Genomic DNA, 25,000 nt, shown 5'->3' on the forward strand with positions numbered 1-25,000 from the left:
AACCACTAAATATTATTCAGTTTTGGAAAATTCCTGTTTTCAAAGCTGGTGATACGAGGACGCTCCAAATTACCGTCCTATATCTTTGCTACCGATATCATCGGAAGTGCAGGAAAAGATCATTTCTATTCAATTAACCGATATTTTGAAAACCAATAATCCAAACTCTGAAAGTCAACACGACGTCAGACCAAAATTAACACAACCGGGTCTATCAAAAATATATAAAATTTCCAAAAAACATGGATAATAGAATAGTATAAATCCTTTTAGAAGACCTTTCTAAACCCTGCAATAGTGTAAACCATAAGATCATCATCATCTCCCCTTACGCCTATCGACGAAAAGGACCTCAGTTAGATCTCGCCAGTCGTCTCTATCTTGAGCTTACAATTCAATACCTCTTTGTTCATCTCCTACTTCACGCTTCCTAGTCCTCAGCCATGTAGGCCAGGGTCTTCAACTCTAGTGCCTTATGGAGCCCAGCTAAACGAAAAGCATGCCCAAACCATCTCGATCTACCCCTCATCATGATCTCGTCAACATATGGCACTCTCATAGTTTCATTTCTAATCCTGTCCTGCCATTTAACTCTCAATGTCCTTCTGAGGGCTTTGTTTTCAAATCTACTAAATCTATTTGAGATTGTCCCATTATCATACCATGATTCATGTCCATATATTAACAATGATCTCACTAAACTGATATATAGTCTGATACATATATGTAATTTCAGGCGATTTGATTTCCAAATTTTACTTCCATTTTCTGATTAGCTTCAATCTTTCACTAAACTCTAATTCTAAAGGCCCTGTATTGGAGATCATATTTCCATTAATATTAACTTCGTACTTGCTATCCTCGTGAACAGACTTAGTCAAATTCACATATTTAAAAGGAACTGGGACTCTCCAAAAAATTTGCCGGTTCACACTATCAAAGGCTTTTTCACAAGTCCACAAACGGCATCAAAAGTGGATTTCTATATTCTACGTATTACTGTACAACATAATTCAAAATGAAAATTTGGTCAATACAACTTCCACCTTTTCGAAATCCAGCTTGTTCATCTCGGTTTTTCATCAATCTTTCTCTCCAGTCTCTTTAGTATAAGCATACTATATATTTCTATAACAACTGACGTAAGTGTGATGCCTCTGTAATGATTGCAATCAGTCAGGTTTCCTTTCATTGCTATTGTCACCAAAACTCATAATTCCAATTCATTAGGTTTTGCCTCTTCATGCCACATTCTACAAAACAATCTTGTAAGTATTCTGGGGGTCACTTCATTTTCAGCCCGTATGATCTCGGTAGTTATTCCATAATATACTATTTGATAAATGTACATCAATGAATATTGATACATGCTGATTTATGAGTTATTTACTTAACAGATCCCAATCTATTAGATTGGGTCAAGTTGTTTCCTCTCACAAAAATGTAGTTTGGAGTACCTCAGGGCTCTTATTCTTGGCTCAATACCCTTTGTAATATATAGTATGTCAGTGATCTGGCAAAATCACTCCCCGATTGTTTTATCATCCAACAAGCCGATGACACCAAGATCGTAATTGAAGGAAATGTAAATTATATAGACGAACTTATTCATAGGGCAGAAAACATTCTAAACAATGCCAAAGGCTATTTCTTAACAAAGGATTTGCTTCTTAATAAGAAAAAAAAACACAGTTCATTTTAAAAGAATCCTGACAATATACAGTATATGCTAAGAATAAAAAAATATATATAAATATAAATATATATATATATATATATATATATATATATATATATATATATATATATATATATAATTTAGATGTTAGTAACTTTAGATTCAAAGCGATAGGAAGTATAACTTCTGAGTGGTTATATAATTTTCTAATACTAAACGCAGTTAATGGTGTTTCTATTCGAAAGGGGGAAAATTTGTATGTAGATTGGGCAAAAACAGATATAGGCTCCTGTCAATTTAGTATTGGAGACCTAGCACTATACAATAAGCTACTTAGTACAATCAAACAAAATACTCTTATTACCACTTTTAATGGTAATTTTATAAAGCTAATTTTAAATGGTTCTGATTAATGTAATTCACACTAATTATATTTATTTATTGAGATTGCTTTCGTTGGCACTACTGTACTTTTATTGATGATTATAGAAATTGCTTTTAGATAATACGTACCGATATCATAACTATTATATAAAAGTTGATTTTCCTCACTGATGTTCTCTTAGTCTGTAGTAAAGTTTCTCTACTAAACGTATTTTGAAATATTTTTAACACCTAGGAATAGGTCTTATGATGTTCATAGTAATGTATTACTATTATTTGAGTCGATTTTACTCGCAGTAGTTTTTTATATTGTTTGCAACACCACTTATGATGTTCATAATAATCAATTTTGATATTCTATTATCTCAGTTTATGATGTTCATAACAGTATATTTTATTATTCGTTTATTATTTGTTTTTACATATATATTGCAGTGTCTTATCATTTGGTGTCTTTTAAACTAAAATTGTAGAATACCAAATGTAAATATTAGAAATAGAAAAAATGTTATTTAAACTCTCTCTCTCTCTCTCTCTCTCTCTCTCTCTCTCTCTCTCTCTCTCTCTCTCTCTCTCTCTCTCTCTCTCTCTCTCTCTCTATATATATATATATATATATATATATATATATATATATATATATATATTTATATACGAGTGTATATATATACATATATATACATACAAACACACACATACATACATACATACACACACACATGTATATATATATATATATATATATATATATATATATATATATCTATACATATATATATATATATATATATATATATATATATCTATATCTATATATATATATATATATATATATATATATATATACGTATATTATAAATTTTGTTTGGGTTTATCTAATCTCTCAGTATTACTCTTGCTACTGATCGTTTGCTTTTAACGTTCAAATACAATTTTTGTGTTAATTCAACTTCAGTTATCAGTCATCTAATTAGGTGATCCGCCCACCAGTTGAGCAGTAACATTGGAGACTTACGCGAGAGTCTTCACAATATTACTATTAAATGGAGCAATTTATTTTATAATAAATAATAAAATAATCTAACTATTAAAGAAAAGGTATGTCCATTAAGAAAAATCAAGCATAATAATTAGAGAATATTTTTATTCAATAGTAGTCTCACTGAAGCTTTTTTTAAAGTTGAATTTAACAATTTCTCTATAACAAGAAATAAAAACATCAACGTAAATTATGTCAACTTCAATATCAGGAATAAATGCTGACTTTTGTCCAGGTATTAAAAATAAGTCTCGTTTCTGGAAGTATTTATGAAGAAACCTTTCAAATTTTAAAACAACCGAGAACTTTGTGCCGGCCTATTCTAACCAGTACAGCGGCCTAAATGTGAGTTTTGACGACTACCAATTACCATCTAAAAGAGCTTATCAAGAACAACCTTATTAAATATGTAGTTTTTCTTACCTAAACAGGAAAACTGCATCATAAATTAACGGTTAATTAGAAAAAAAAATAAATAAGCACGTTATCGTTTACCTAAAACACATTGATAAATAACATATACACCTCTAAGTCTACGTAACTGGTATACCATATTTAAATTACTACAGCCAGCTATGATGACTAGGAAGTTCAAAGGCTTTTGAAACTTTTATATAATGTACAAGTGAAAATAACAGAAGTGTGACAAACTGTTGTTAGAGAATAATATATTTTCGGATACATTTACAGTATTTTGTAGAGAGACGACTTTCAAGTAAATTTTTTTTTGTCTTTGACAAGAAAACCTCTGATATAGAAATATCAATTATTTTATTCTATTTGCACAATCTTCCCGAATTATATTTTGGAGGTACTAAATACAAATCATTAGTTTAATCTTATATAAATTACAATTAATTTTCTCCTTACATAGCATTTCTTGCGCAGTTTAATTCAATATAATTTACCCTACGCTAGTCATTCTAGATTACCGTCATTTATACAATCATCGATTAATAATCTAAAACCTTCGCCAAGATTCGCTTCAAAAATGTTAACTTGACATACGGACAAAAATGATCAGAAACACTTTATTTGTGTTTCGGTCAGCAGTTCCACCGTGGTTTGCTTTTTTCATTAGATATTCAAAATTAACGCCTAAACTCGAGTCCCATTGACCAGCGTTAGCCTATATATATTCAAGTAAGTACTAAGTACCTCAATTATAAAGCTTCTATTTTTATTTGAATATAGTTGAACATTCGACACTTAAGTATATGATTAAAGTGTAATATGGACCAAGTAGAATGTTTTGTTCTATGACCATAGCATCAGTCTATGGTTTGAAGTTCCAATTATTAATTTACCTGCACCAGACAGCAGTTATGCCCCTCCTTAGATGGTCAAGATATACAGTATATTTTCCTTTATCAAAGAACGGCCAAAATCCAAAATAGGAAAAATATATTCATCACTTTATGAAAAGATCACGTAAATTTAAATCTTGTTTTATAAAATCCCCTCAAGCAATAACTTTTCCGCGTATTAGCCAACTGGCACAGTTGATGACAAATAATTTTATGGTACCTTCCTCAAATAACTTTTATATGGAAAGAAACATGTTCTAATTTCAACTCTTATGGTATTAAGTATAGTCTTTTATACTTGTGAATTATTATTTACAACATATTTAGCAAACCCCCCCCCTCTCTCTCTCTCTCTCTCTCTCTCTCTCTCTCTCTCTCTCTCTCTCTCTCTCATGACTGTATGTATTACTACTTAAACGACTGACAATTCTTGTTTGTACCTTTCTTACTAAAATCCAGTCCGGTAGTCAAGTAATCTTAAAATTCAGAAAGAATATTTGAGCCAATACATAATTAAATCGTACAAGAACTGGACTCGATCAGTAACATATCCGAAGGTATAAAGCCTGATATTTAACGATCAAATATACGAATAAAAGTGGAAGGCACACAGTTTTCCTAGTGTTACAGACGAAAATTAATGAAACTCGCCCTGGTGCACTCTCAGACCGGGCTGAGGCTCATTGCCACTCATATTAAACTTTCAAAGTCTGTTTCAAGATTTCAAGCATTTATTCTTAGAATTATATAGTTAGCAATACATACATGTCTCCGGAGAACACCAACGGAGCATACATAGAAAATCCGTCAGATATAAGAGATATTTACTGTTGTTGGCATCTTCCCCCCTTTTCTTCACTCCAAGTGAGCCAACAGATTCCTCAGAGAATTGGAAGACTCAATTACGATTAATACTTCTAAAAATAAATGAACAGATACAAGGTCCAATAGAGGAGGAAAAGGAAAAGGAAACCTTCTTCCTTTGTTTCGTCAGCAGTCTGGTTAGAAGACTTTAAGAAAAGATGAACATGTGGGCCATCGCTTTCTTGTGACACAAACAGACGCTGTTTGAAAAGCTAATAAAAGTATTTCCCTATTGTGGAGGGTTTCTGTCTTTGTGACTGTGAGAGTTACCATGCTAAAAGGAGTTATTCCATCTCTTTTGAAACTATACCAGAGAAGCAAAAGCATGCGTGGCATCCATCCCCGCCCTCAACTCATACACTTACCTTTATCTATATATACATGCGTATGCTCTTATATATATATATATATATATATATATATATATATATATATATATATATATATATATATATATGTGTGTGTGTGTGTGTGTGTGTGAGAGAGAGAGAGAGAGAGAGAGAGAGAGAGAGAGAGAGAGAGAGAGAGAGAGAGAGAGAGAGAGAGAGTATAGTAAGGTAGGGCAATTTTGGACAGAGGAAATTTTGGACAAGTAAGGCAAATATTGGACAGATACAATATCTCTAAAACTATTTATAATTTTCGAAAACTATAATGCTATTAGAAATTGCCCAACCTTCTACTTTATAAATATTAGTATGTCTGGTTTTTAAAAAGTATTAAGTGCCCCTAAAAAATATTGTTGAATATGGGTGTCCAATAATTGCCTCACCTTCATTTTAGGGTTTCTCAGAAATAATACATGAAATTATTTTTTCTAAGAAAAAAATTAGTGGATGATGCTAAAAAAAGGTTTAAAATAAAAAATGAATGAAAAAATATGGAATATCTAGTGTCCAATTTTGCCTCGCCTTGAAAAATGGTAAGGCAATTTTGGACACTTAATTTAAAAAAACATCAATTCATAATGTTAAGTTATTAAGTAATAGATTTTGTAAACTATCTCTCTCTCTCTCTCTCTCTCTCTCTCTCTCTCTCTCTCTCTCTCTCTCTCTATATATATATATATATATATATATATATATATATATATATATTCTTAATAATTTTAACTAGAAATATAGATAAATGATAGTTCTTTGAAAATATTTTCTATCATTTATTTCAATAGAAAATCATATTGATTTACAAGAAAATAAACAAGAAAAAGTTTTCTTTTCATAGAAAATGATAATCAAACCTATTAATAATGAGAGAATAGGGACAAGTACAAAATTGAAAATAAAGGTGAACAATACAATATATACTATAGCCATATACGTGATAATTTAAATGCTTGAATATATGACGGGTCTATGTAATTCAACCGAATGCTCAAAAAACAGCTTCAGTTCTTTTAAATATGGCACTAAACATTCTCTTTGAGGCATGGGTTCCATAAATAAAGGACCATTAATTCCATCTGTAATTTGAAAAAGCTATGTATCCGTTTGGTGCTCTGGATACTCCTCTACTTCTAATGCCCGGCAGTTGATCTTACTGGAATTAGTTTGGACCGGCAGGGGTCACTTGCCTTATTTTTAGATAGGCGCTGCGCATCACTAAGAAACTGGCTATTCTTTGATGAATTTAGCCTATGAATCCTCTATGGATTTAGTCAGTCTATGGAAAGCGAAAATGAAAGAATTCCCCCCAGTCCCGGCCGTAGTGGGTTGCTAAGAAACTCCCGGTTTGAAAATACTAAAGAAAAATTGAAAATTGGTAATTGAAATGTTGGAACCATGAATCAAACTTGCAAGTTACAACTAGTATAGAATGAATTTATGAAATATAGTTTGGATATCTTGACCCTAAGGAACAGATGGAGAGTTAGAAGAGAAGGGGTAGGAATAATGATGATGACGCCAAGAGCAGAAAAGGCATTAACCAAATGGAGAGCTGTAGGTAGCAGATTGTTACTTAGAAAAATCATTATTATTATTATTATTATTATTATTATTATTATTATTATTATTATTATTATCATTATTATTAATATTAATATGAGTTATTAGGGCCTATTGAAACCAGAGAAAAAGATAATTTTTCGCGAGTTCAAAATGGCTTCGGAAGAAAATCGGGGTTCTCCAAATGGATTCAGAAGAAATTACCATAGACTTAGCATGGAATTCTGAATGATTCCAGATGCGAATCTGAAGGACTTCGAAAGAAAACCCTGAATCTTCAAATGTCTTCAGAAGAAATAGCCGTAGACTTAGCATAGAGTTCTGAATGTGTCCAGAACGGAATCTTCACGGAGCTGTAAATGAAATCACGTAATTTATTATCATTATTATTATTATTATTATTATTATCGTTAGTCCTAAACGGCTTCGAGAGAAAATCTTCGTGCATCTCCTAAAGGATTCAGAAGAAATTTCCATAGAATTAACATGGAATTCTGAATGATTCCAGAAATCTCTGAACGATTTCGGAAGAAAATCTTCCTGAATCTCCTCTCCAAATGACTTCAGAAGAAATAGCCGTATACTTAGCATAGAGTTCTGAATGACTCCAGAACGGAATCTTCCCGGAGCAGTTCTGAACGGCTCCGCCCCGGATTCCAAAAAACTTCTGAAGACCTGATCTCTCTCTTTTTTCTTCTTCTTTTTTTTAAACATACCTTGCAACACCTCACGATCTGTATGTACTGTAGCTATGGATTGATTGACTGATTTAAGGTTTTCAGGCATCCTGACATGTAGCTATGGAAGTTTACGCAGTGAACATTGGGAGGAGGATTTCACTTTACTCACAGAGCTCACGTTCTGGCGGAACAGGTAACTGACTGTGAGAATTTTGTTACAGCTACAGGATGAACCGGAGGCTATTCCGAACACCTTCATCTAAAGATAGTTTGGATAGGTGCTGTCGAAGTTGGCGAGCTTTGAAGATCATAATGTAAGCGCCTTGAAGGATAATTTGCTTGCGGTTTAGCGACGATGTCCTATAATTGGATTGCACTGGTGCGAAGCAATGAGCGACGTGTGTTTCTTCAAAATTCGGCATTGAAGATAGAACATATCAGGACGGCATTGGTAAATATATTGTGTTGCTCTTCGTTGACTTTAGTATGATGGCGTATAGTGTATGCCGAGAACTCAATGGCATCCATGTCTTTACCCACCCATCACCCTTATAGGTAAAGACATGAAAGCCATCGATTTCTCCGAGGAATCTGACGAACCGAGGACAAACAGCACTGAAATGTCTCTTGAAATCTCGAAGGAGACTGGGGAACTAAGCAAAGAAGATCTTGAAAAACTATAAAAGACAGAAGAGAATAGAGAAGGAAAGCCTTTATATGAAGAAGTATAAAAATTAGCCTTTAATTATAGAGGTAAGTCACCTAAAAACTAAGAGGTCAAATAGCCTCTACTATTAGCGGTCAGTCGCCTTAAAACAGAGGTCTCAAAGAGCCTCTAGTGCTAGAAATAAAACACCCAAAAATAAAGGTCAAAAAGCTTTTAATGTTAGAGGTAAGGGGATTGAAATAAAGGTCAAAGAAACTCTAATGATAGAGTATAGCTCCTCAAAATAGAGGTCAAAGAACCTCTAATACTAACAGTAAGGAGCCTCAAAATAGAGGACAAAGACCCTCTAATGCTAAATGTAAGAAGCCTCAAAATAGAGGTCAAAGACCTTCTAATGCTAAAAGTAAGGAGCCTCAAAATAGAGGTCAAAGACCCTCTAATGCTAAAAGTAAGGACCTCAAAATAGAGGTCAAAGACCCTCTAATGCTAAAAGTAAGGAGCCTCAAAATAGAGGTCAAAGACCCTCTAATGTTAAAAGTAAGGAGCCTCTAAATAGAGGTCAAAGACCCTCTAATGCTAAAAGTAAGGAGCCTCAAAATAGAGGTCAAAGACCCTCTAATGCTAAAAGTAAGGAGCCTCAAAATAGAGGTCTAAGACCCTCTAATGCTAAAAGTAAGGAGCCTCAAAACAGAGGTCAAAGACCCTCTAATGTTAAAAGTAAGGAGCCTCAAAATAGAGGTCAAAGAACCTCTAATACTAAAAGTAAGGAGCCTCAAAATAGAGGACAAAGACCCTCCAATGCTAAACGTAAGAAGCCTCAAAATAGAGGTCAAAGACCCTCTAATGCTAAAAGTAAGGAGCCTTAAAATAGAGGTCAAAGACCCTCTAATGCTAAAGGTAAGGACCTCAAAATAGAGGTCAAAGACCCTCTAATGCTAAAAGTAAGGAGCCTCAAAATAGAGGTCAAAGACCCTCTAATGCTAAAAGTAAGGACCTCAAAATAGAGGTCAAAGACCCTCTAATGCTAAAAGTAAGGAGCCTCAAAATAGAGATCAAAGACCCTCTAATGCTAAAAGTAAGGAGCCTCAAAATAGAGGTCAAAGACCCTCTAATGCTAAAAGTAAGGACCTCAAAATAGAGGTCAAAGACCTCTAATGCTAAAAGTAAGGAGCCTCAAAATAGAGGTCAAAGACCCTCTAATGTTAAAAGTAAATAGCCTCAAACTAGAGGTCAAAGAACCTCTAATACTAAAAGTAAGGAGCCTCAAAATAGAGATCAAAGACCCTCTAATGCTAAACGTAAGAAGCCTCAAAATAGAGGTCAAAGACCCTCTAATGCTAAATGTAAGAAGCCTCAAAATATAGGTCAAAGAGCCTCTAATGCTAAAAGTAAGGAGCCTCAAAATAGAGGTCAAAGACCCTCTAATGCTAAAAGTAAGGAGCCTCAAAATAGAGGTCAAACAGAATTTAATGCTAAAAGTAAGGAGCCTCAAAATAGAGGTCAATGAGCCTCTAATGCTAAACGTAAGAAGCCTCAAAATTGAGGTCAAAGACCCTCTAATGCTTAAAGTATGGAGCCTCAAAATAGAGGTGAAAGAGCCTCTAATGCTAAAAGTAAAAAGCCTCAAAATAGAGGTCAAAGAGAGACTAATGCTAAAAGTAAGGAGCCTCAAAATAGAGGTCAAAGACCCTCTAATGCTAAAAGTAAGGAGCCTCAAAACAGAGGTCAAAGAGCCTCTAATGCTAAATGTAAGGAGCCTCAAAATAGAGGTCAAAGACCCTCTAATGCAGATGATACTGCACCTCAAAATCGAAGTCAAAGACCCTCTAATGCTAAAAGTAAGGAGCCTCAAAATAGGTCAAAGAGCCTCTAATGTTGAATGTAAGGAGCCTCAAAACCGAGGTCAAAGAGCCTCTAATGCTAAAAGTAAAGAGTCTCAAAATAGAGGTCAAAGAGACTCTAATGCTAAAAGTAAGGAACATCAAAACAGAGGTCAAAGACCATCTAATGCCAAACGCAAGGAGCCTCAAAATAGAGGTCAAAGACCCTCGAATGTTAAAAGTAAGGAGCCTCGAAACAGGTAAAAAACCCTCTAATATTAAAAGTAAGGAGCCTCAAAATAGAGGTCAAAGACCCTCTAATGCTAAAAGTAAGAGTAAAAAACCCTCTAATATTAAAAGTAAGGAGCCTCAAAATAGAGGTCAAAGACCCTCTAATGCTAAAAGTAAGGAGCCTCAAAATAGAGGTCAAAGAGCCTCTAATGCTAAATGTAAGGTGCCTCAAAATAGAGGTCAAAGACCCTCAAATGCAAAAACTAAGGAGCCTCAAAATAGAGGTCAAAGACCCTCTAATGCTAAAAGTAAGGAGCCTCAAAATAGAGGTCAAAGAGACTCTAATGCTGAAAGTGAGCAGTCTCAAAATAGAGGTCAAAGAGCCTCTAATGTTAAAAGTAATGAGCCTCAAAATAGAGGTCAAAGACCCTCGAATGCTAAACGTAAGGAGCCTCAAAATGGAGATCAAAGAGACTCTAATGCTAAAAGTGAGCAGTCTCAAAATAGAGGCCAAAGAGCCTCTAATGCTAAACACAAGGAGCCTCAAAATAGAGGTCATAGACCCTCTAATACTAAAGGTAAGGAGCCTCAAAATATAGGTCAAAGACCCTCTAATGCTAAAAGTGAGCAGTCTCAAAATAGAGGCCAAAGAGCCTCTAATGCTAAACGTAAGGAGCCTCAAAATAGAGTTCAAAGACCCTCTAATGCTCAAAGTAAGGAGCCTCAAAATAGAGGTCAAACAGAATATAATGCTAAAAGTAATGAGCCTCAAAATAGAGGTCAAAGACCCTCTAATACTAAAAGTAAGGAGCCTCAAAATAGAGGTCAAAGAGAATCTAATGCTGAAAGTGGGCATTCCCAAAATAGAGGTCAAAGATCCTCTAATGCTAAACGTAAGGAGCCTCAAAATAGAGGTAAAAAACCCTCTAATGCTAAAAGTAAGGAGCCCCAAAATAGAGGTCAAAGAGCCTCTAATGCTAAAAGTAAGGAGCCTCAAAATGGAGGTCAAAGACCCTCTAATGCTAAAAGTATGGAGCCTCAAAATAGAGGTCAAAGAGCCTGTAATGCTAGAGGTAAAGCACTTCAAATTAGAGATCAAAGAACATATAATGCTAAGATTATAGTACCTCAAAATAGAGGTCATAGAGCCCTTAATACTAAAGGTATGGCACCTCAAAATAGAGCTTAAATATCCTCTAATGTTGGAAGTATGACAACTCAAAATAAAAGGTCAAAGAGCCTCTAATGCTAGAGGTAATGTACCTCAAAATAGAGGCTGAATAGTCTGGCCTATTCTTTGTATATTCACCCTACGCATTGGTTTCCTGTGCGCCAGCGCTTTTCTGGGCCTTCACCAAAAACTGTGCTTCAGCAGAAACTGAGCACCAGCATCATCCTGTGCGCCAACACTGCAGTACTCTCCTTCGCACTCGCGTGAGAGGCAAAAAGAATGAAAACTTTTTGACAGGTTAAAATTGCCCCGTTCCCCTCCCCGCAAACGCATGACAGCATGCCCGCCGGGCAAAAAGGGAAGAGGCTTCACAGAAGGGCTCAAGATCCCGAAGATTTCATCTTCCAAGGCGAATCAAATGATTACCCTGAAGAAAGGAAAGATGAATACTGTGAAGAACTGCAGAGTATAATAAGTGAGAACATAGAGAGATATGAAAATTGTGATTAATGACTTTGATGCTAAAGTTGGAAGGAATAATCAAGGGATAGAAAATGTGATGAGTGTTGAGGTTCTTGGCGAAGTTGCAAATGAAAATGGGGCACATTTAATAAGTTATTGTTCAACAAACAATCGTGTTACTGGAGGTACTCTTTTCCAGCACAAGGAGATCCACAAATATACAAGGACTTCACCATGTGGCAATTACAAATATCAAATAGATCACATAGCCATTGATAAAGAGAGAAGGAGGACTCTGGGAAATATAACAAGCTATAGAGGTGCAGTTATTGGTAGTGATCACAAGCTCCCCATTGCCACACAAATATTAAAACTGAAAGAACCCAACAAAAATGTAGATAGAATACCTAAGTTTGATACAACTAAGCTTCTAGAGGATGAGCACAGAAATCTTTGTAACTGAATATAGGAATCAATTTACAGTCTTAAGAGACTTTAAGAGACGAAGTTTTGGGATATGCAGTTACAAGGAGAAAACCATGGATATCAAATGATACTTGGGATACTATAAAAAGAAGACAAAGACAGAAATTGATTTCTTAAAGTTTTCAAGGAAGTAATGAAAATTACAAGGCAGAGCATGCCAAGTATTTCAGTATTGATAGTGAAGTCAAAAGAAATATCAGGAATGATAGGAGAGAATATTTAGACAGGAAAGCAAATGAGGCTGACAAAGCTATGAATTCAGGGAGTGGCTTTGTTGTAGGACTTGCTCTTGGAATTATTAATGAAATCTCTTCGGGAAAAAAGAAGCATATACCCATCAAAAAGAGAGATGGATCTGTTATAACAAAAGAACATGAAGAAAAGTAACGTTGGATTGAACACTTTAGTGAGGACATGAATAGGACATATGAAGGGAATAATTTGGTTGATATAACTGAAACTGATGAAGACCTTGATGTGCCCATGAATGAATTAGGTGTGCTTGAAGTCGAAGCTATTCTTAACAAAAAAAAACTCAAAAGATGGAAAGCCCCTGGATACGAAGGAATAACTGCTGAGATGATATTGCCTGAAAATGAAGTGACTCCCAGATTACCTACAAGATTATTTTGTAGAATGTGGCGTGGAGGCAAAGCCTTATGTATGGGAGCTAGGAGTGCTGGTGAAATTGACAAAAAAAAAAGATCTGACTGACTGCAATCATTACAGAGGCATCACACTTACGTCAGCTGTCATGAAAATATATAAAATGCTCATTCTAAAGAGACTAGAGAGAAAGATTGGTGAAAAGTTGAGAGATGAACAAGCAGGATTTAGAAAAAGTAGAAGTTGTACTGACGAGATTTTCATTTAAGACATGTGGTACAGCAACATGTAGAATATAGAATTCCACTTTTGATGGTATATGTGGGCTATGAAAAAGCTTTTGATTATGTGCTCTGGCAAATTTTGTGGAGTGTCCTGCGACATTATGGAGTTCCTCTCAATATGTAAATTTAATTGTCTGTTCATAAGCATAGCAAATGCAAAGTTAATGTTAGTGGCGTCTTATCAAACGAATTTCCAGTGAAAAGTGGAGTACTCTAAGGGAATGTGTTGTTACCTACATTGTTTATCCTCCTCATAGATTTTGTAATGCATAGATCGGTTGGGGATGGTGGAGAAGGATGGGACTGGATTGGTAACAGAAAATTAGGAGACCTAGAGTATGCTAATGACGCTGTCCTAATTAGCAGAGCACCACAGGGCTTGGAAAGCTTGCTTACCAGAATGCATGAAAAGTCACATGAGGTTGGGCTCGAGATAAATAGAAGAAACACAGATGGTGAGAACGGAATATGCAATGGAAGATGAAATATCTTTGGAAGGATAAAGGATTAATGAGGTAGAATTATTTAAATATTTAGGAACTTTGTTATCTAATATAGGAGCTTTAGAATTTGAGTTTAATGAAAGATTTAAAAAAGCAAATCAGAGGATGGCTAGGTTAAGTCAAATTTGGAAATCAAGTCGCCTAAAATTACATATAATAATCAGGCTATATATCAGTTTAGTGAGATCGGTGTTACTATATGGTCGTGAATCTTGGTATATTAATGAAACTCATTTTGTAGATTTGAGAACAAAGCCCTCAGAAGAATATTGGGTGTTAAATGACAGGACAGGATTAGAAATGAAGCTAAGAGAGATTACTCGAGCGCCACATGTGGATGAGATCATGGTGAGGGGTAGATGGAGATGGTTTGGGGATGCTCTTTGTTCTCCCTAAGAGACATTAGTTCACCAATCTTTAAACTGGCCTCCACAAGGCACTAGAAGAGTTGGAAGACTCAGGACTATAAAGCATGAAGTAGGATATTGTGATTGGAGAAGTATTGAATTAAAAGCTGAAGATAGAGACGACTAGCGAAATCTAATTGAGGCCCTTTTCGTCAATAGGAGTGGGAGGAGATGATGATGATGATATGTGGGCAGTGGCTTCAAGCATCTAGCTCAAGTCGAGTCACTTAGCCTCCTTCTTCCTCTAAAAACCCCTTTGTTGCTCTACCAATGCAAAATAATGGACGATCCTTAATATCTTCCAAAATAATTTGAATTTCTTTTTTATTTCTTTTATTTTAGGTATAAATAAATCCTTACCATTCACTAACTGACAATTGAACCGCTAGGATAGTCCCTATCCTAGCGGTTCAATTGTCACTATTTATTACCTGGTCAATATAGATTTTTTTGTATTTACGTTAGTGTTTGCAGACATTTTTTCTTAAAGAATCGAGAGATATTTGGTTTCTTTGTATTTCCATGATTTGTCATGTTTCTATCTCTCTTTGTGTTTTTCCTTTTATTTTTCTTCATTTCACCTTTTTTTCTTAAATCTTCGATTGTATCCCTTTCTTTAGTAGGTAAAAGTATCTCTTTGATGGCTCGTTCATAGTATGAGGTAACAATGATAAGAATAAAAGGGATAGGTACAACTTAGGACGAATATTGTTTATGGGATCAGCATTGCCCCTCCTTGATGTATCTATCATGCTGTTCACTCTAATGTTCCTCCAATTAACACCATATCAAAAAGGCAACATGACAGTTATCAACATGGAAATTAGCAGGAACAGTGAAAATATATTCTATTTCAATTCCTGAAATTTTCATTAGGATATGTGAATTATTATAGGAACAATGTATATAGTAGAGTCTTTTTTTAGATATTTCTAACATTTGGGTTGACACCCCTCTCAAGGATGTTACCATATTTTGGTCAATCTTTTTGAAGGTTTCACCCCCTGAGTGTCAACAGCTTTAAGAGTGTCCCCAGTATTAAATAACTTTTTGAAAATCATATCATAACCATCGAGCTAGGAAGAAACATTTTTTTTTTAATGTAACTCTCAGGGTGTCACTCACTTTTAGGGTGTCACCTTGGGCGTCTAGACACCCCTTTTACTGCACCCCTTATGTCTTATTTTGAATTTTTATGATTACATATATTCATATTTATACATAAAAGTATATTTGTGTGCTCGAATACAAAGTTTGATTTACATATTCATATAGTAAGGCAAAATTGGACAGTTTTCAAAACAATGGTCAGGCAAAATTGGACAGGCAAACTTCTCACTTGTTTCTTGGCGAGGCAAAATTGGATTACGGACACAAAAATTTATGTAAGTCTATAATTTTTTTTCTAACATATTTATATTGATAGGGACCACAAATTGTCATAGTTTGCCCAACTGAGCGTTGGCGCTTAACGGAGATACAGACGTGTCCAAAATTGCCTCACTGTCCAAAATTGCCTCGCCTCAGATATTTTTTCTATTACTGTAATACGAGAATTTCTAATTCTTTGATGATTAAGAAACAAGCCATTTTTATAGAAGAGACCTCCCTCTCTTGAAAACATGTTTGGTATTTGGTCACTAATTATTAATATAGATTTTGTACAAAGGTTACTAAAAAAGGTGTCCAAAATTGCCTCACCCTACTATATTCTTTAGCTACATACGCGGATCGCAATAAAGTAGCCTCCAACCCAATCAGATCAGGGAGGCTTAGTATTAGATGAGAATTATCTACTATCTTTCATGGCCTTAATTCAAAGTGCTTCTATTACATAGCATTGAAAGCACGAAACGCCAAGTAACGTGTATTGGAACAGCAAACACTTCCTTTTACTCAGTCATCGCCAATAAAGTATCCAGGCCTTCAAAAAAAAAAAAAAAAAAAAAAAATCAACGGCAATCTCCAGAGAACGCCTTCTAAATTATTGGTTCGTACCCTATATCCCCACGAAACAGAGAATAGTACCTAAACAGAATAAAGATTCCCCTCATGAGCAATAAATAAAAGCCAGCAGTGGAGATCGAAGAGCAAAGCAAACGCGTATGATACACACGCCAGTCAGCCATCATTCATTATCGACTCCGTGACCCGAATTGGTGCCATGGCCGCACACATTGCTGCTTTTCTGGGCGTCATGAAGATCAGTAGAAATATATGCATCATATATCTTTATTGCTGGTTATGGTAACCTTGAATAAGCCTTCATTTCTCAGCAACAAGGCAACGGGGAACATGCTTTGACGTCTTCGTACGAATGGTCTCCATTGATAAAGAGACAGGCCTAAATGTCATTTCCAAGACTATTATGCCCTTCAAAAGTCATAAGGCAAAACATCAAATAAATTATTCCTAGGCAAAGGTTATTGACTCTTGCACTGTAAAGAAGGAATCTTGAGCAAGGGTTATTAACTTGCATTGCAATGAAGGTATCTTGACCAACGGTTATTGACTTGCAGTGGAACGAATGTTTTTGAGTAAAGATCATTGTAACGAAGGTTACTGACTCTTGTACTGGAAGAAAAGTAATTGAATCTCTCAATGAAATAAACTTAATTATTCTCATTTTTGGAAAAGAAAGGGTCACAAATTTTGTACTTGACCTAAGAGTAATCGCTTAAGTCGTGATAAATTGTTAAGAGAATGAAGCCCACAAACATTTATACACCTTTATCTGATTTTCATAATGTTTTTTATATAAGACCACGCTGCATATGCACCAAAGTGATGACTTGGGGAAACCCCAGCATTTACACAAAAGTAAAAGTTAAAAGAAGTTGGAGAGGAAGATAGAAGAAAAGAAATATGAAAAATTTGAGATAAAGTATATGATTAAAAGGGTGCTAAAGCTAAGATCATAAAAGGGAGGCTGTTAACACTCAAGTAACGAGTGCACCGCATCACCAACACTAAAAGAAATACCCTCAGATGGAAACTTTTGTGAGGGAAAAATTCTTATATATATAAAACAAACAATGAATTCCAGTAAAAGAAGTTTGAAAGTTTAAAATTTGTATTGAGTAGCAGAGGTAAAGATTATTGTCATGTACAGCGACTAACCTCCCTGACTTCTAAACAAAAACAAAGTTCACCAACTTTTGTACTTAAGCAAGCGCCATTAAATTATATAAGAAATGAAGAGCAACTTTTGCAGTAATGAAACAAAGGTAAAGTGAAAATCAGTAATGTTTTCAACAAACTCCAACGTCAACAACTTCAGCATTAAAGAAAAATGCAATGAACTTTGCATCTGACCAACGGTATTAACTGATGATTACGTTTAACAACATTGTACTCGTCGATAGTTGAGAAAATTTTATTCCTAAAGAAACAAATATCCACGATATTGTTGAAAAAAGGAGCACTATTTGAATCTAATTTATATATATATATATATATATATATATATATATATATATATATATATATATATATATATATATATATATATATATATATAAATATATATATATATATATATATATATATATATATATATATCTATACAAGTAATTCATAAAAGTATAATAAAGTTTATGGTAGGACACTTATCTTATATAGATGAACCGAAAGTCAAAATAATTCAATAATCCGGAAATGTTTTCCAGATCATGAAAACGGAAAATGGATTAGAATTATACTAGAATAAACATATTTACTAAACTGTTTTAGGATAAAGAGTTAAAGTGTAATAATCGGATAATGCTAAATGTTACACTTACAATTCTAAATATCAGAGAGAGAGAGAGAGAGAGAGAGAGAGAGAGAGAGAGAGAGAGAGAGAGAGAGAGAGAGAGAGAGAGAGAGAGAGAGAGAGGCAAAAATATGAAATAAATGATAGATATACGTAAATAAGAACTAAGTCACAATAAAGATAAACCAAAAGAATTAATGTAGGCAAAACTAGTAAAATACTACGAAAAACCAATTACACAATTTCATCATAGTCAAAATTGTAAAAAGAAAAAAAATATAACAATTCCAATACACATAAAGCTTACCGCCGTTCAACACTAATTTGTAAAAATAGAACAGATTGCACGACACAATTCCAGCAGTGGCAAAAAAGACAATAAAAAACTATTCTGAAAATTATAACTAAATTCTCAGAATCCAAGGATCACGCGAGCTTACTTGAATTCAAAGAAATACAGAATAATGTCAATATTCTTAATGCAGGGGATGAAGGCTTTGGGGAAACTTTTAAAAAATCCAAGTATGAATGCCCTACTGTATATGGATGGGTCTTGTCCTATTATCTGACTACATTCGTTATTATGGGCACACAGACACCATATATATATATATATATATATATATATATATATATATATATATATATATATATATATTTATATATGTATATATATATATATATATATATATATATATATATATATATATATATATATATATATAAATATATATATATATATACATATATATATATATATATATATTATATATATATATGTGTGTGTGTGTGTGTGAGTGTGTCTGTATCATTCATATACATACATATAGTGTGTATGTGCATACATATGTATACAATACAATTATACTTATAATATAAATAATGTATACTGTATATACACATACATATACTGTATAAACTGAAGTGTTAATATCCAAGGTTTTATTTACAACAACTGTCACTTTTAATAAGCAATAATAGTTGGCAATTACTGATAGTTACGTCGATATAATTTCCTGCTCTCAGCAAATAAAAATAAAAACTCTAAATGCAAAGAAGCTCCGTCTTTTGCAACTTACATATGACATTTGATACGGATATTTTTTAGTCTGGAAAGCTTCTGCAACACAGCGCCTTTCGTGAGATATCGCACTCGTATACCATCAGCGGTCATTGTTTTTGTATAAAATGGAAATGTGACACTTGTTGCAATAATCAATAACAACGGCGCCTATTTGCTGCTATATTCAAGGGTTATTTACCGCTGTTCCTCTAATAAAACCTAAAATATATGAAACTGTTTTACCGAATAAGTTAATCACGAGCTTAGTTTCTTTGTAAGATGGTGCTAAGGCCTTAAATTTTACAAATTTAATTGAAGAAACCCCGTTTCCACACATTTTAAATTATTCAATTCATCTGACTTTAATAGAGCAGGAATAGTAATATTTTAGTAACAAATATTTTGTGATTATTCTTTTTTATACAGAGTGGGGAAAAATAAAAGTTCGTTAGATTATAATATATATATATATGTATACATATATGTATATATATATATATATATATATATATATATATATATATATATATATATATATATATATATAACAGCAAACTGCTTTGACTTAGTAGCGGTCGTACGAAAATAAATAGGCAATAAATATGTGCGGCCATAATTATCAATATTGGATGGGAAATGCTGCTGTTGGCAATTTAGTAGTAATAATAGTTGTTGTTACTATCATCATGGGTATACATTCATATGGATCACTAAATTACCTTGCTCGGCAAATTTCCACTTGATATTTTTCTCTTAAGTAACAAAAGAGCAATTGATAAAACAAAGTATTGTCGAAACAAGACTGCAATTATTATTATTATCATTATTTGCCAACCTACAACCTAGTAGGAAAAGCATGATGCTATAAGCCCAAAGGCCCCAACAGGGAAAATAGCCCAGTGAAGAATGGAAATAAGGAAATAAACTAAAAGAGAAGTTTAAGAACAATAACATTAAAATAAATCTTTCATATATAAACTATAAAAAACTTCAAAATAACAAGAGGAAGAGAAACAAGATAGAATAGTGTGCCCGAGTGTACCCTAAAGCAAGAGAACTCTTCCCCAAGACAGTTGGAGACCATGGTACAGAGGCTATTGCACTACCAAAGAATAAAGAACAAAGGTTTGATTTTGGAGTGTACTTCTCCTAGAAGAGCTGCTTATCATAGCTAAAGAGTCTCGTCTACCCTTACTAAGAGGAAAGTAGACACTGAATAACTAGGGTGTGGTAGTTAACCCATTGAACAAAGAAGAATTGTTTTGTAATCTCAGTGTTGTTAGATATACGAGGACAGAGGAGAATGTGTGAAGAACAGGCCAGATTATTCGGTGTATGTATAGGCAAAGGGAAAGTGAAGCGTAACCAGAGAGAAGGATCCAATGTAGTACTTCTGGCCAGTCAAAGGACCCGTAACTCTCTAGCGGTAGTACGAAAAAAAAAAAGAAATAATAATAATAATAATAATAATAATAATAATAATAATAATAATAACAATGAACAAAAGCATAAAAGCAGAAACTATTCAGAAAAAAAAAATTGTATTACGAGTAAACTTGGAAAACAACATCAGCTCCCTCTCATACTCTAAAAGTACCCAACGAACCTTACCGTGACGAGGAAACATTTCTTCAAAATATACCTGAATTATGCATAATATGCAAATTTATCCCCTTGGGTGGAACGAAGATGAAGCTAATGCCACCATTATTGACATTTTTGTTTTATTTACAAAGAATGAATCTAATATTTTAGATTAATCCAGAAAAACACATTACAAAGTAATATAATTATCAATAGGAAATTATTTCTTAACAGCTAAATAAGTTGATTATTTTCTATACATTGCCTATGATAAATCTCACTCAAGATGCTGCCCTCAATAACAGGAAGAGTCAGAAACTTTGTAACTAGATTACCTCATCTTTATGCATAGTAATCCAGTATATGGAAAGAATTATTTATCTTTAAAGCAAATCCAACCAAGGCAAATTGGAAAGATAACAATCGGCCATCTGTTTATTTCCGCATGTACTGCCGCATGTACTGCTTAAATTCATATTTAGTCTTCTACAGTCTTGGGTTAGAGTTCTCTTACTTAAGGATAAATTTCAGGGTCACTATTCTATCTATTTCCTTATTTCCTTTCCTCAACGAGCTAGTTTCCCTGTTGGAGTTTTGGGCTCATAGCATACTTCTTTTCCATTTAGACTGAATAATAGTAACAACAACAACAACAACAACGACAATAATAATAATAATAATAATAATAATAATAATAATAATATATAATATTAAATAATAATAAAATAATAAAATAATAATAAGATAATAATAATAAAATAATAAAATGATAACAAAATAATTATAAATAATAATAATAATAATAATAATAATAATAATAATAATTATAATAATAATAAAAAGGATATTCCTTCGATTGGTATGCTGGGTATGCTTTTTTCCCTCTCAAATGTTTTAAAGGATTATAATGAAGCAAGCGTAAATTCTTATATATTGACGGATAAAAGCACTACACAAATACAAATTCTTAAAGTGAACAATTGAGAACAATATAGAAGGTATAGCTATATCAGAAACAGGCAAATGACGAATGGCATATCATTATTATTATTATCATTATTTTTATCATTATTATTTGTGAGATATGGTTGGAAAAGCCTCAAAGCATGCGCTAATAATTAAGTAGTCCGAGTAGCACTTCCTTTAAACCGATCATTGAAGAAAAAAACTAAAAGGGAGGACAGATGAAACTAACCCCTGAGGGAGGTCACGATTTTTTTTTTTTTTCGTCTTCCCAGTTTCGAAAACTTTTTTTTATTCTTATGCATAAAAAACTTTCCTAATTACACTCCGTTAATAAATAATTAAATATATATATATATATATATATATATAAATATATATATATATAATATATATATATATATATAAATATATATGTATATACATATATATATATATATATATATATATATATATATATATATATATATATAAATATATAAATAAATAAATAAATAAATATATATATCTATATATATACATTTATATATATATATATATATATATATATATATATATACATACATAGGAGGAAGGAAATGTTCCATTCCAAGAGATTACAGTCGCTTGATGTATTCACTGTGCAAAAGTCACTATATAGTAGAATTGAGAGAGAGAGAGAGAGAGAGAGAGAGAGAGAGAGAGAGAGAGAGAGAGAGAGAACAAAGTTCAGTGATGACAAGAGAATACTACCCAACACGGGAACAGGCCACCTGTTGGCTTCCACCTGTGCGTGACAGAGAGTCTTCCTCTTCCCCTCTGAACCCTTTAACAATTGGCCTTATTTTGAACAATTTATCCAGTCCTACTATAATTTTCTACGTTCTCCTGCGTAGTGTGCATTATAAACATGTGCAATTTGCTTGTTCGTATTCGTAAAATAATATACTAATCGACTGTACTTTAGTAAGTCACTTGGCAACCATGCCTGTCTGTCTGTATGTCGGTCTCGTTGCTTCCCTTACTCATCTCCTCTAGTCATGCTACGATTGCCAAAAGAAATGGGCTTACCATCATTTACACCCTTCAAGTTCAAATCTTATTCATTGCATATTTCGACATCGAGTTTCTAAATACAGACAATTCGCTCGATGTTTAGCCATTCTTTCTCAAACTGTAATAAGTAGAAGTAAAAGATGCCGTTACTCTTGAAACGGGTTGTTCGTCAAATCGATTTTTATTATCCCAAGCCAAGGCGATTGTCCCTAGCCATGAAACGAACTCCACTGCTGAAACACCACTATGTTTTTCTATACAGAATCCCATAAACCAAGGCACACCAATAATCTCTTTCAATACAGATAACCTGGAGTAATAGTATCAATTTTTGAACGATGTATTATTGCTCAAGTCGAGGAAAACAGGATGTGAAAGTATATCATAGAATCCGAATTCACCAATGTCGTTCCCAGATAATTCCAAGAAAAGGGAAAGACATCGTGTAAAATACAAAACGTACCCGTTAACCACTCAAGAAACAAAATATATAGTATTCTGGATGCCTTATACATAACAATAATTGCATACGAAATAGAGGTGGATTGCGGTTATTATTTATATCGTTATTATTATTGTTATTGTTATTATATAAATAGTTTAATTAGGCTACCACTTAATCATAATTTGCTTTATTGGTGCCCACTCCTATTCCCTGCAACAGCACAACTGTCTGCATCATGACTTTTTAAATAAAATCTGAGGTTGAGAAAAAAGAGGAGTAAAAGTGAGAGAAATTAAAAGTAATGCAATGTAAGAATTCAAATATATATGGCATACATGTCTTCAAAACATAAGAGCGATATATCTTTCTTATTCTCAAAAGGTGAACAATTCCGTTAAAAGAAAAAAAGTTTGAGAATTGGGATGAAGTTTCAAACCCATATCCCTCAAAACACTCCTGATTGGAAAGTATGTTTTCAATTACAGAATTACTGTGCAGTGGGTTTTAGCCCCATAAGGTAATAGTGCCGTCAGTGTACCTCCCGCAGCACACTGCAGGCATTACTAAATTGTTTTAACACAATCACTTGGACACAAACTGACTCTATTTCTCATTTTTCTATTATACCTCTATTCCTGTTTCATTTCTTTCCTTTTGTTGCCCAACCTTTTAAACTTTACTTCATGAGCAACAGCAGGATTTTCCTAAAGTTGTATCATGGTGATGAATGGCCTCCAGGCCCCATCGCTCAGCCATATGTCCTAAATTAAAGGAGTTAAAATTGATGACTATAATTCATGAACAAAAATAAAACAGAGTTCAAAGGACAATTTTAAGAGAAGTAGTAAACAATAATAGTTATGATGATTAATTACTATTACAATTACTACCGTTATTATATTGAAGAGATTATATTGCAGTTCATTTTGTTTCCGGGAGTGAGTTGGTAATCAAATTTGCCACGACCATTCAAAATTATGAAATGTTCTGAGCAATCAGCATGATGAAATTCAACCAATTACACATATTATCATACAAATTATACTAATTATTCACGAGGCACATGAGTCAGCCCCGAGCCAAAATAAAAACGAATCTAATTAGTGGTGAAAACTATTCAAATGTGTCTCTGGGTTTTTAAGTAGATAAGGGTTAAAGTGTATTTTTAGATTGTCATCAAAATTCACCACCAATATGAGAATTTTATTTCTATTTTCATCGCATAACTATCACCATTGTTCATATCGTTTACTATCACTTTATCATTGGACCTACATGAAATTGGACCGAGAAGTACAGTTGGACACAGGAATTCCCAATACCACTCATCTGAGGAAAAGCACCTCGTCACACCCTTACTGCGCGACGATTTCATGAGTGTAGTTCCGCCCAACACCTCTGCCATATCTCCCTACACTAGGTGTTTGGTTACTCGCTGCGTGTCATAAGGCGCACTTTTTCGGAGCCAGGTGTGCCAGATGTGCCAGGAATTCTTGTGTGCAAATGAAAGGATGTACCTAATGGACACGTAATTATTTCACATAAATAGCAGTAAAATACAAAACAAAAAGTGATACGAATTTCTTTATATATATATATATATATATATATATATATATAT

At 33.5% G+C, this 25,000-nt stretch overlaps 1 protein-coding gene across 4 annotated transcripts in view; it reads right to left on the minus strand.

Annotated features, from left to right (window-relative positions):
- Positions 1-25,000, minus strand: part of LOC137657126 (uncharacterized) — a 740,415-nt gene that overhangs the window by 407,870 nt on the left and 307,545 nt on the right. The window lies entirely within an intron of this gene.

The sequence above is a fragment of the Palaemon carinicauda genome, chromosome 18 (genome assembly GCF_036898095.1).
Source record: "Palaemon carinicauda isolate YSFRI2023 chromosome 18, ASM3689809v2, whole genome shotgun sequence".
Classification (NCBI taxonomy): domain Eukaryota; kingdom Metazoa; phylum Arthropoda; class Malacostraca; order Decapoda; family Palaemonidae; genus Palaemon; species Palaemon carinicauda.